The following is a 12,866-nucleotide window of genomic DNA, read 5'->3' on the forward strand; positions in this document are numbered from 1 at the left end:
GAGCGTATGGTGAATTACCGTTTAGCTTGGTGGCTGGAATCCCGCAGTCTTTTTAACACCAGCCCAATGCGGATTCCGAAAGCATCGTTCTGCCGTTGACCATCTTGTTGCTCTCTCCACTTATATTATGAACAATTTTCTCCGGAAACGCCTAACGGTAGCAATATTTTTTGATCTGGAGAGAGCATACGATACCTGTTGGAGGACAGGCATCCTCCGCACACTGTTCTCTTGGGGCTTTCGAGGCCGGCTGCCCCTTTTTCTTCGCGAATTTATGGCAGAGCGCACATTTAGGGTGCGGGTGAACACTACTCTCTCCCGTACTTTCTCCCAAGAAAACGGGGTACCCCAGGGCTCTGTGCTGAGTGTTGTACTGTTTGCCATCGCCATTAATCCAATTATGGATTGTCTCCTTCCTGATGTCTCGGGCTCCCTCTTTGTGGACGATTTTGCGATCTACTACAGCTCTCAACGGACCAGCCTGCTTGAAAGACGTCTTCAAGGATGTCTCGATCGCCTCCACTCGTGGAGCATCGAAACCGGCTTCCGTTTCTCACCCAGTAAGACCGTTTGTGTTAATTTTTGGCGACGTAAGGAGTTTCTTCCGCCCTCCTTACATCTAGGACCTGTCAACCTTCCGTTTTCGGACTTCACTAAATTCTTGTGTCTTATGTTTGACAGAAAACTGTGCTGGTCCTCCCACGTTTCCTATCTTTCGGCTCGCTGTCTGCGTTCTCTTAACACCCTCCGTGTCCTGAATGGTACCTCCTGGGGAGCGGACCGAGTGGTCCTTCTCCGCCTCTATCGCGCCTTAGTGCGCTCGAAATTGGATTATGGAAGCATAGTCTACTCCTCTGCTCGGCCGTCTATTCTTCGGCGTCTCGACTCTATCCACCACCGTGGATTACGTTTAGTGTCTGGAGCTTTTTACACCAGCCCTGTGGAAAGCCTTTATGCTGAGACTGCTGAACCTCCGCTGTCCAATCGGCGGGCAGTCCTTCTGAGTCGTTACGCTAGCCATCTGTCTTCCATGCCTGCTAATCCAGCCCATGACCTTTTTTTTCGACGCCTCCTTTGATGTCGGGTATGCAGGCCGCTCCTCCTCCCTACTACCCCCGGGAGTCCGCTTCCGTCAACTGCTCCATTCTCTCTCCTTCCGCTTTCCTAAAACCTTCTTGACAACTTGGGGTACAGCACCGCCTTGGCTCCGTCCCCGGATCGACTTGCTCAGAGACCTATGTAAATTTCCCAAGGATGGTACCCCTACATTTGTCTACCGTCGGGCATTTGCTGCTCTATGTGCACAACTGACGGAAGCCACATTTATTTACACCGACGGCTCGAAAACATCGTTAGGTGTAGGGAGTGCCTATATTGTTGGCGACACCCCAAATCACTTTCGGCTTCCCGACCAGTGTTCGGTTTATACTGCGGAACTTTACGCTGTTCTCCAGGCTGTCCACTACATCCGCCGCCATCAGCGGATACAGTACGTAATCTGCTCAGATTCTCTCAGCTCTCTCGTCAGGCTCCAAGCTCTTTACCCTGTGCACCCTCTGGTCCACCGGATTCAGGACTGTCTGGGGGGCGTCTCAGTGGCGTCTGGGGGGCGTCTCAGTGGCGTTCCTCTGGCTCCCGGGACACGCTGGTATCTGTGGGAATGAGGCGGCCGATATAGCGGCCAAGGCTGCAGGCTCTCTTCCTCGGCCAGCTCTTCAGTCTCTTCCGTTTACCGATCTACGGAGCGGTTTATGTCGCCAAGTTGCTCATTTATGGCATGCGCATTGGTCAACACTTCCCCATAATAAATTGCGGGAAGTGAAAGCCCTTCCTTGCGCATGGACCTCTTCCTCCCGAACGCGTCGTCGGGAGGAGGTAATTTTAGCTAGACTCCGGATAGGGCACTGTCTTTTTAGCCATCGACATCTTTTAAGCGGTGATCCTCCCCCACTCTGTCCCCACTGCTCTCAGCTGTGGACGGTTAGACACCTTTTAATTGAATGCCCCTATTTTAATCCGTTACGCTCCCGTCTACAGCTATCGCCTGATCTATCGTCGATTTTAGCAGATGACACGCGCTCAGCTGACCGCGTTCTACAGTTTATTAGTGACAGTGAAATGACGTCAGTCATTTGATTTTTTTGGGGACAACCAAGCCCTTTCTATAGTGGATTTTTAAGCATTCCTTCTGCCTTTAGTTTCTCAAATTTTATGACCTTGTTCCCATTGCTGCTGATTTTAAATTTCGTTTTTTTCCTGTTTCCTACGTCACGGGCTGGGCGCTAATGACCATAGAAGTTTTGCGCCCTAAAACCACAAACAAACAAAAAAAAAAAAAAATCTCGGATGAGACCCCCCCCCCCCCCCGGCAAGCAGACAGAGTGAACACTGGCCTTCTTCCCCGACCTTTCCGCTATTTCCCTAAGGGGCTCTATCGCCCGCCTAACGTTGGAGCTCCCAATAACTATTAAATCCCTCCCCCCCGTGTGCCTGGTCGGACCTTGCTGAAGGAGCGGCCACATGTCCACTCACAGGCAGAGCGGGCGATGCCACACGGCCAGCCTCCACATTGACCCTCCGCCTTGTGCGCCGCGAACGCCGCTGAACCCGCCACTCCTCTTGGGGAGAGGGTGGCCCAACCGCGCCCGGTACCCGCGAAGATGTCTCGACAGCAGGGACAGTGGGTGAAGCATGTAACACCTGTGGTGTACCATGCGACGCACCAGACTCCCCACTGCCGCTACACTCAGAGGCAGCAGCCTGGAGACGGCTGACCGCGGCCATCAACACGTTCAGCTGTTCGCGAACAGTGGCCAGCTCTTCCTGCGTCCGTACACAGCAGTCACACATGCTATCCATCCTAAAAACTCAATTTACTGTAGAGAGTTAATCAACTTTTAACTAGACTGCTAATTCACTAAAGGCGGCTGATAGTTGACTAAACTGTGGTTACTAGACACTTCTTGTAGAAAACAATGAAAATAGCACTACCTGTCTCTGGACTGTATTGAAAACAAACACTAGCACTACTGGCACTGGCTGACTAAAGGGTCTCTGACTGTATTGAAAACAAACACGAAATCTATGGAACACTATTACTAGCACTCGACAATTAAAGCTTCCGAAAAGCAAAAATACACGGAAGAAGTAGTGACAAGTAAGAAAAATACAGTTAATACTTAAATTAACAAAGCTCACTGCACAGCAGACGTGTGCTCCCAAATTTCCTGTGTCTCTTTATCACCTGTATGAGTAAGTGTGTATGAAACCTCCTGGCAGATTAAAACTGTGTGCCGGACCGAGACTCGAACTCGGGACCTTTCCCTTTCGCGGACAAATGCTCTGCCATCTGAGCTACCCAAGCACGACTCACGACCCGTCCTCACAGCTTTGTTCAGTAAGTGTGTGTGGGTTGAATTTTGTGTTATGTGTTGTAGCAGTACAGTACAGTACTGTCTGCTATGGTAGCAATAGTGTAGCCAACGTAGCTTTCTCAGTCAAGGCAAAGAGATCTGTACCCTATCTGTAGTCATTCGGCAGTATTTAAGTTGGTGGCAGAAAGGACCCCTCTGGTCTCTTACGGCTACCCGGGGAAGTTCGCTGCAGAGAGAACGGGCTCTCAGCACTCTAGACTGGACCTTTGGTCAGTGAAGACGGTACTCTTAAGGGCGACTCTGCGCTGGTGGGTGAGTGTATAAATGTGTGGTGATGTATAGCTATTGTAACTGATGTACACGTTTGATCTGCTAGTACAACTTGGGCAATCGTATACTTACGTTTTTCAGAGTGTAGTCACTTACGATCCCTGCTTTGTGTAAGCAGGACACGTGGTTTAGGAAGTTCGTTACCCCAGCACAGATTTAAAATTCAATTGCCTGACTTTTCTTTTAACTGGAATGTATGTATGAAATTTTCTCGCCTGTATGTTTTGTTTCTTCTACTTCCCATTTAGTTTCAGTTTTAAGGTTGAGTAGCTTTGTTCATGCTAATCGAAATATCCATACCCAAAACAACAAATATACAAAAGAAAACAGGAGAAAAAATTGAAAAATACCTCCAACTGGCTGAGGAAGTCAAGGACATGTGGCATCAGGATAAAGTTGACATTATATCAATTATACTGTCAACTACAGGAGTCATACCACACAATATCCACCAGTACATCAATGCAATACAGCTACATCCAAACTTATATATACAACTACAGAAATCCGTAATTATCGATACATGTCCAATTACCCGAAAGTTCCTAAATGCAGTATAACACATACCGTACAGTTAAAAGGAAGTGACGCTTGATCAAGGTCTGCGTCAGTTACCATTTTTAACCAGACTTGACGTCTGAGAAAGTAAAGAAATAATAATAATAATAATAATTTCCCGTGGAGGCCTGGGAAAAGAATAGGCCTCTGGTATGTTCTGCCAGTCGTAAAAGGCGACGGAAAGAACAAACCACTAATAGGGCTAACCCCCCTTTTAGTGTGATTACTTGGTTCAGGACACAACTAAAGAAGCCTCGGACAAGCGCCGTCATGGTCGGGGACGACGCTTGAACCCTATGCCCGCCCACAATGGTAACGACACTGCTAGCCAACTGGAAAATGATTTAAATCCAAATAGAGGTGTTTTGCAGGATATGCTTCCTGCAACCACCCTAGAAGGAAAACAGAGACAGAGGATGAGATGGTCAGATGAAGTTAATCGACACCTCATGTTCTGTTATTACCAAGCAACAAACCTAGGAACCAACACAACTGGATACAGATCACAAGTATACACAACATTTATTACCAGATACCTGGAATTAAAATTTTTAACAGAACAACGACTAGCTGATCAGATCCGTGTAATAATAAAAAATAACAGGATACCCCAGTCAGAATTAGAAAACATCAAACAACAAGTACAACAAATACTGGAACAAAATTATGTGCAATCAGAAGAAGAAGAAAATACAGTAATGGACTCAAACATCCCAGAGAAAACAAACCAAGAACAAAACGCGTCAATTACACAATCAGAGGAAAACGAAATCTTAAGACAGCCACCAGAACAAGCCCAAATAGAACACGAAGTGACAAACATATTAGATATAGAAGAGAAATTTCAGCTGACATATATAGAATACAAAGACACAAATACAGACATTAGACCAATCTTGCATAGACCACCAAATAACCCACAAGTCGAAACAACAATAACAACTATCAACACAATCATACACAACAAAATAAATGAAAATACAACTATGGAAGAGTTACAACTACTGGTTTATATAGGAGCACTCACTACACTAAATATACACACTAGGCAGAGATCAGAACCAACCAACACACAGAAGAAACCCACAAAACCAGCATGGCAACACAGGCTACAGATCAGAATAGAAAAACTGAGAAAAGACATCGGACAGCTAACACAATTTATAAGAAATGAAATATCAGACAAAAAACGAAAAAGGTTAGGTAAAATCTCACAACAAGAAGCAATAGAGCAATTAGATGAAAAGAAGCAGAAATTACAAGCATTGGCCAAACGACTTAGAATGTACAAAAAAAGTGAAAATAGAAGGAAACAAAACCAAACATTCAACACAAACCAAAAGAGATTTTACCAAACAATAGATAACACACACATTAAAATAGACAATCCACCAAACATAACAGACATGGAACGCTTCTGGAGCAACATATGGTCAAACCCGGTACAACATAACAGGCATGCACGGTGGATACAAGCAGAAACAGACTCATACAAGATGATACCACAAATGCCTGCAACATGAAGTCACCCGAGCAATTAATTCTACGCACAATTGGAAAGCCCCTGGAAATGATAAAATAGCAAATTTCTGGTTAAATAAGTTCACCTCAACACATTCACGCCTAACTAAATTATTTAACAGTTACATTGCAGACCCATACACATTCCCTCATACACTTACACATGGAATAACTTATCTGAAACCTAAAGATCAAGCACACACAGCAAACCCAGCTAAATATCGCCCCATAACATGCCTACCAACAATCCACAAAATATTAACTTCAGTCATTACACAGAAATTAATGACACATACAACACAGAACAAAATTCTAAATGAAGAACAAAAAGGCTGCTGCAAAGGAGCACGAGGATGTAAAGAGCAACTGATAACAGATGCAGAGGTGATATATCAAGCTAAAACTAAACAAAGGTCGCTACACTACGCATACATTGATTGCCAAAAAGCTTTTGATAGTGTACCCCACTCATGGTTACTACAAATATTGGAAATATACAAAGTAGATCCTAAACTGATACAGTTCCTAAACATAGTAATGAAAAACTGGAAAACCACACTTAATATCCAAACAAATTCAGATATCACATCACAGCCAATACAGATTAAGCGTGGAATATACCAAGGAGACTCATTAAGTCCTTTCTGGTTCTGTCTTGCTCTGAACCTGCTATCCAACATGCTAAATAATACAAATTATGGATATAATATTACTGGAACATACCCACACAAAATCACACATTTGCTATACATGGATGATCTAAAACTACTGGCAGCAACCAATCAACAACTCAAGCAATTACTAAATATATCAGAAGTATTCAGAAATGATATAAATATGGCTTTTGGAACAGACAAATGTAAGAAAAATAGCATAATCAAGGGAAAACACACTAAACAAGAAGATTACATATTGAATAACCACAGTGTAGAAGCGATGGAAAAAACAGATGCCTATAAATACCTAGGATACAGACAAAAAATAGGAATAGATAATACAAATATTAAAGAACTAAAAGAAAAATATAGACAAAGACTAACAAAAATACTGAAAACAGAATTGACAGCAAGAAACAAGACAAAAGCTATAAATACTTATGCTATACCAATATTGACCTACTCATTTCGAGTAGGGAGTAACACAGACCTAGAAGCACTCAATACACTTACACACTCACAATGCCACAAATATACACTCCTGGAAATTGAAATAAGAACACCGTGAATTCATTGTCCCAGGAAGGGGAAACTTTATTGACACATTCCTGGGGTCAGATACATCACATGATCACACTGACAGAACCACAGGCACATAGACACAGGCAACAGAGCATGCACAGTGTCGGCACTAGTACAGTGTATATCCACCTTTCGCAGCAATGCAGGCTGCTATTCTCCCATGGAGACGATCGTAGAGATGCTGGATGTAGTCCTGTGGAACGGCTTGCCATGCCATTTCCACCTGGCGCCTCAGTTGGACCAGCGTTCGTGCTGGACGTGCAGACCGCGTGAGACGACGCTTCATCCAGTCCCAAACATGCTCAATGGGGGACAGATCCGGAGATCTTGCTGGCCAGGGTAGTTGACTTACACCTTCTAGAGCACGTTGGGTGGCACGGGATACATGCGGACGTGCATTGTCCTGTTGGAACAGCAAGTTCCCTTGCCGGTCTAGGAATGGTAGAACGATGGGTTCGATGACGGTTTGGATGTACCGTGCACTATTCATTGTCCCCTCGACGATCACCAGTGGTGTACGGCCAGTGTAGGAGATCGCTCCCCACACCATGATGCCGGGTGTTGGCCCTGTGTGCCTCGGTCGTATGCAGTCCTGATTGTGGCGCTCACCTGCACGGCGCCAAACACGCATACGACCATCATTGGCACCAAGGCAGAAGCGACTCTCATCGCTGAAGACGACACGTCTCCATTCGTCCCTCCATTCACGCCTGTCGCGACACCACTGGAGGCGGGCTGCACGATGTTGGGGCGTGAGCGGAAGACGGCCTAACGGTGTGCGGGACCGTAGCCCAGCTTCACGGAGACGGTTGCGAATGGTCCTCGCCGATACCCCAGGAGCAACAGTGTCCCTAATTTGCTGGGAAGTGGCGGTGCGGTCCCCTACGGCACTGCGTAGGATCCTACGGTCTTGGCGTGCATCCGTGCGTCGCTGCGGTCCGGTCCCAGGTCGACGGGCACGTGCACCTTCCGCCGACCACTGGCGACAACATCGATGTAATGTGGAGACCTCACGCCCCACGTGTTGAGCAATTCGGCGGTACGTCCACCCGGCCTCCCGCATGCCCACTATACGCCCTCGCTCAAAGTCCGTCAACTGCACATACGGTTCACGTCCACGCTGTCGCGGCATGCTACCAGTGTTAAAGACTGCGATGGAGCTCCGTATGCCACGGCAAACTGGCTGACACTGACGGCGGCGGTGCACAAATGCTGCGCAGCTAGCGCCATTCGACGGCCAACACCGCGGTTCCTGGTGTGTTCGCTGTGCCGTGCGTGTGATCATTGCTTGTACAGCCCTCTCGCAGTGTCCGGAGCAAGTATGGTGGGTCTGACACACCGGTGTCAAAGAGTTCTTTTTTCCATTTCCAGGAGTGTAGAATACATCACATACATTCAGCAACAGAAAGATTCACATTAAGCAGAAAGGAAGGAGGAATGGGATTCATCGACATAAAAAACCTACAGTATGGACAGGTAGACAATTTAAGAAAGTTCTTTCTAGAACGAGCAGAAACTAGCAAAATACACAAAGCAATCACTCATATAAATACATCGGCTATACCATTGCAATTTCATAACCACTTCTACAACCCTTTAGATCACATAACATCAACAGATACGAAGAAAGTAAATTGGAAAAAGAAAACACTACATGGCAAGCACCCATATCATCTAACACTGCCACACATCAATCAAGACGCATCCAACACATGGCTAAGAAAAGGCAATATATACAGTGAGACGGAAGGATTCATGATTGCAATACAGGATCAAACAATAAACACCAGATATTACAGCAAGCATATTATTAAAGATCCCAATACCACAACAGATAAATGCAGACTTCGCAAACAACAAATAGAAACAGTAGATCACATCACAAGTGGATGTACAATACTAGCAAATACAGAATACCCCAGAAGACATGACAATGTAGCAAAAATAATACATCAACAACTTGCCATAAAACATAAACTAATAAAACAACACGTTCCCACATACAAGTATGCACCACAAAATGTACTGGAGAATGATGAATACAAATTATACTGGAACAGAACCATTATAACAGATAAAACACCACCACATAACAAACCTGACATCATACTCACCAATAAAAAGAAGAAATTAACACAACTAATCGAAATATCCATACCCAATACAACAAATAAACAGAAGAAAACAGGAGAAAAAATTGAGAAATACATCCAACTGGCTGAGGAAGTCAAGGACATGTGTCATCAGGATAAAGTTGACGTTATACCGATTATACTATCAACTACAGGAGTCATACCACACAATATCCACCAGTACATCAATGCAATACAGCTACATCCAAACATATATGTACAACTACAGAAATCCGTAATTATTGATACGTGTTCAATAACCCGAAAGTTCCTAAATACAATGTAACATATACCATACAGTTAAAAGGAAGTCACGCTTGATGAAGGTCCGCGTAACTTTCCATTTTTAACCAGACCTAAGGTCTGAGAAAAATAGAAATAATAATAATAATAATAATAATAATAATAATAATAATAATAATAATAATAATAATAATAATAGAGAGGTAATTTACTATCTAACATGCAACGACAGATAATAGTTTACAATTATTTTGTGAATTTTTAATAGGATTTGGTTTTAATAAAGTATGTTAAACTGTGGTGTCTGTTTCTCAGACAAATCAGTCCGCTTTTGTAAGATTAATTTTAATACATCCCATTTGGCGATTGTGAAGCGCAAAAGGCAGTCCTTATATGTATATACTTTGTCTGATTATCTGATTCTTTTTGTTGAGGCTTAAACTCCTGTTTACTCTGAATTATTTGTTTTAACAGTTGTACTTAAATTGTTACCATATGCTCATTTCATATATTCTCCTGGATCCTTCGATTAATATTAACAAGTTAGTTATGCTTGCCAATTCAGTGATTAATTTGTTCTTATATTAAATCTGCCCTATTTTAATTAAATTGGGTGGCGACCCAGAAACATTTTGTGGCAATTTCACATTGGCTAACTTTCCCCAGTTTGTTTGCAAATCACTCTCCAGATAACCATCGACTCATTAATAACCATTTAACCTGTCTGCGTGCTAGACGCACTGGACCTACACCTAGAGTATTTCCTGGGGTGCGATTTCGTACGACAGCACGAGCAATCTTAGTGGTTATCCCGCGCACTTTGACTGCAAATTTGTACGTCAGTCTGGTGATTCGCCCTCTTGTGCTACCATTCATAAACAGTATTCCAGGGGAATTTTTTCCAACAGGATAACGTTCGCACTCATACCACTGTCGTAACCCAACATGATCGACAGTGTGTCGACATATCTCCTTGGCCTGCTCGATCACCAGATCTGTCTCTATTCGATCACATATGGAATATCATCGCACGACTACTCTGTCATCCACAAACAGCGTTATCCGTCCCTGTATTGACAATCGAAGTGCAACAGGCATGGAAGTCCACCCCACAAACTGACATCCGACACTTATATAACACAATGCATGCACGTTTGCATGCAACATTTTGGCGGTAACACAGGTTACTAATGCCGCAGCATTTCACATTTGCAGTGGCTTATCTCGCGCTTACATTAAGCTGTGATCTCGCAGTGTTAATCATTTAAATACTGTACCTAGACAAATGTATTCCAGAAAGTTCATTACTCTCCACTGAATGGTTTCTGGTGGTCCGATGTTTTCCGTCTGTGTATAAATAAATGCTTCTTTTCTCGCTGGGTGGCACCATAGACACATTGCATTAATGAAATGACGGTATTTTCCTCAGACGACCACAAGGGATATGATGTCCAGTCTAGTCCCCGGTGTATTTCGTCATACAAACCATTTTTGTGTGTTTTTGAAGCACCTCAGCACATGTAACCTAAAGCCAAACCACAGTGAGCCAAAATGACACCGTCTAAGTTTGAATGTACACTGACAATATGGTTTTGTAAGCAAAGAATTCTCGTTTCGATGATTGTGTCTGCATCCATGAACTTAAACGGATTCCAATATTTCTACACACTATGCTTCGATTTTAGTTTGACATCCGCTATGGTGCCTTAAATTAATTGAATTGGTTTATATGGCGGAATTCATCATCGAATTCATTCAGCATTACATCCCTTGCATTCGTCTAGCGAAAATATTGTCATCAATAAATGCTTCTTGCTTTTTCTAGAAATTCCAAACAACTTCCGACTGTAGTACATACACTAATCTGTCGAATATTGTAAGTATCGTGAGTAAAAGGTCGCTATGTGTAAGAAGCGTGCAGCGCACTTTGAATGTATCCTGATGGCTGAAAGAGCCATGCGCACTTTGAATAAGAAAATGCTGTCTGACATTGAAATCAACGTAAAAGATTGGGTTGCCACCAACTGCAGCCATACGACAAGTAAGAGGTTGAGCTGAATCGGAAAATTACTTAATTTATTCATAAGAAAAACTCATAAAAGAACATTCATTATTATGCCATTCATAAAGAATGGGATGTAATTATTAATATGATCCCGGCATTGTTCGCGTGAATCAAATGTTAAAATAAAGCAAAGAGTGCGTGGACACTTTGCATAAGAGCAGATTGCAGCAACATTCCTGAAAACAAGATCTATTCTAAAGCATGTTTACAATAAAAAGGGAACACTAATTGGACCTGTGCGCATGGGAACGCCGTGGATGGGCTAATAAGGAAAACTAAAAGGTAAATGGCGTAGGTAACGGAGACGTAACATCGGTACACTGGGTAAGATTGGAGGTAAAATTATTTATTCCTTAAAACGTAGATGTAAGGCATCTACACAACTGCTGTTGCCTGGTAAGTACAATTGCTTGTGAAACGATATACGTTTCACAATAGACTCAGGTGCCCACGTGGTTATCGGAGACACAATTTCTATGTACTGTGGCCAAATTTTAGTAATATCAAACCACGCAGTCACAAACAATTAACAATTTTACATATGACACATTTGAATAGACAAAGGATAATGCCCTAATATTAACCCATGTGGATGGTTTCCAACGGACATAAAGTAATGCGACAAGAAAATCCACAAAGAGGCAAAAATTATCAAGGTTAGGAAAATAGTAGAACATATACAGACGCAGTTGCAGGCACACAAACATTAACACTCCCACGCGACCCCGTGACCAGGAAAACCCGGAGATGAGGTTTCCGCCACCAACCTAACATCGGTAACTTTCACACAAGGGGAGAAAAACTCTTTGCCTACCTAAAAAAATACATAGGTTGGCCATTCTGTACGACTACCGCTGATTCTCTGCAGCATACTAAACCACCGTATAGCAAAATGAAATGCACCCACATTCATTCATTCACTTACGCATGCCATAGAGTTCTGTATCACTGGAAAGCAAATAAAATGATAATGGAAGGGGACTACAGGACCCTTTCAATATTACTTTTCCCTTTTAGAAACCGAACACACACTTGAGAAACGAGCTCTTCGTCACAACTATAGGCGGTTATTAATCTGTCCGCCTAAAATTTGCACCACGCAGTTCGATAACGCGATAGGTTAGTTTGGTGGTGGATCGCCTGACGTTGCTTTTGAATTAGTGACTGGAACGATTACTCGAATCGTCCGAACAGTGGTTCATTCATTCAGATGTTATTAAAGATTCATAAAAGCAAATGACAACTGCGAGACAGTTGATTTCTTCTTGCGATACCCTTCTTCCATCAATACAATAGAGCTAAGTGGTGCAATTGTGAGAGACTGAAATTTTATGCGGAAGGACGGCGGTTTAGGTTTTCCGGGATATTCTTAAACAGCTTCAGGCTAATGATGGGATGTTTCCTT

This window comes from Schistocerca piceifrons, chromosome X (genome assembly GCF_021461385.2).
Source record: "Schistocerca piceifrons isolate TAMUIC-IGC-003096 chromosome X, iqSchPice1.1, whole genome shotgun sequence".
NCBI classification, from domain to species: Eukaryota; Metazoa; Arthropoda; class Insecta; order Orthoptera; family Acrididae; genus Schistocerca; species Schistocerca piceifrons.